The sequence below is a fragment of the Schistocerca cancellata genome, chromosome 4 (genome assembly GCF_023864275.1).
Source record: "Schistocerca cancellata isolate TAMUIC-IGC-003103 chromosome 4, iqSchCanc2.1, whole genome shotgun sequence".
Classification (NCBI taxonomy): domain Eukaryota; kingdom Metazoa; phylum Arthropoda; class Insecta; order Orthoptera; family Acrididae; genus Schistocerca; species Schistocerca cancellata.
Genome location: NC_064629.1, coordinates 95,127,828 through 95,129,671, shown reverse-complemented (window position 1 = coordinate 95,129,671; position 1,844 = coordinate 95,127,828). Strand labels below are relative to the sequence as shown.

The 1,844-nt window shown below is 46.4% G+C and overlaps 1 pseudogene; it reads right to left on the bottom strand.

Annotated features, from left to right (window-relative positions):
- Window positions 1-969: 969 nt before the first annotated feature.
- On the bottom strand, window positions 970-1,087 carry LOC126185449 (5S ribosomal RNA; annotated as a pseudogene).
- Window positions 1,088-1,844: the final 757 nt, after the last annotated feature.

Sequence of the window (1,844 nt, the reverse complement as noted above, 5' to 3'; positions counted from 1 at the left end):
CTACTCCTGATGTTATGGTCTGGGGTGCAATTTCTTATGGCAGCAGGAGCACTCTCGTGGTTATCCCACGCACCCAGACTACAAATGGCTCTGAGCACTACGCGACTTAACTTCTGAGGTCATCAGTCGCCTAGAACTTAGAACTAATTAAACCTAACTAACCTAAGGACATCACACACATCCATGCCCGAGGCAGGATTCGAACCTGCGACCGTAGCGGTCACGCGGTTCCAGACTGAATCGCCTTTAACCGCACGGCCACACCGGCCGGCCCAGACTACAAAGTTGTACGTCAATATAATGATTCGGCCTGTTGTGCTGCCATTCATGAATGGCATTCCAGGGGGTGTTTTCTAACGGGATAACCCTCGCCCATATGCCGCCGTTGAAACACAACATGTTATACAAAGTGTGTACATGTTGCCCTGGTCTGCTCGATCATCAGATCAGTCTCGAATCGAGCACATATTGGACATCATCGGACGACAACTCCAGAGCCATCAACAACAGCATTAACCCTCCCTGTATTGTCTGACCAAGTGCAACACCCATGGACCTCCATGCCGCAAACTGACATCCGACACCGGTACAGCACAGTGCATGCACGTTTGCATGCTTGCATTCAACATTCTGGAGGTTACACCGGTTTTTAACGTACCAGCAATCAAATTTACAATAGCGTATCCCGCGCTTACATTAACCTGTGAACTTGCGACGTTATTCACTTAAATATGTTACCTAGACAAACGTATTCCCAAAATTTCATTAACTCCTCCCGCACAGGTCATGAAGGTCCAAAGGTACCGACTGGCCGCCGTGTCAACCTCAGCGTCACTGGATGCGGATACGGAGGGGCATGTGGTCAGCACACCGCTCTCCCGGCCGTAGGTCAGTTTCCGAGACCGGAGCCGCTACTTCTCAATCAAGTAGCTCCTCAGTTTGCCTCACAAGGGCTGAGTCCACCCCGCTTGCCAACAGCGCTCGGCAGACCGGATGGTCACCCATCCAAGTGCTAGCCCAGCCCGACAGCGCTTAACTTCGGTGATCTGACGGGAACCGGTGTTACCACTGCGGCAAGGCCGTTGGCCAAAATTTCATTACTCTGCATTAATTATTTTTTGGTGTTGCGATAGCTTTTCCGTCAGTGTTTTCTGGAGTACCCTACTTCAGGATATTTTAGCCCAAACGTATGTCATTCAAGTCATACGTTATTTAATTCACAAATCTCATGTAAACCATTACTTAACAACGAGGCGATTTTTCCACCACCATACTACTAAAGCCACCACAATCTGACATTTGTTGTCGATAACATGGACTTATTTAAAAGGAATAACTGCTACCATTCTGCGAATACAAGATTGAGAAACTACCTTTGTTTTATGAATCCCTCTTTCTCTATTGGCCAGAAGACTGAACGCAGCACTACAGTATATACAGTATATTCAAAATACTTTTGCAAGATCTGAATGCGATCACTGGTGTGTGAAATTCACATCATCTTGTGGTAACGGCGAAATAAAACGCAGACATAGGTCAGAGCGAATACACACAAATTTGTGTGTATTCCTCTCTCTTGCCCGAGAGAGTTATAGAAACTCTGATAAACCTCAGGTGGCAGGTCCTGAAAGAAAGACGAGAAATATCTCCCGGAAATTTGCTTGCATAATATCATCAACCGATTTTCTGAGTCGAATCTCCTATTATTCTTCATCTCTCTAAGTTTTTCTCCTACCATATAGATGAAACTGGGTTAAGAACAGGGAGTTCGCTGATATTTATATACGCTGTCGCTTTTCCCATGCCCTTTGGTGCAAATGGCTCTGAGCACTATGGGACTTAAC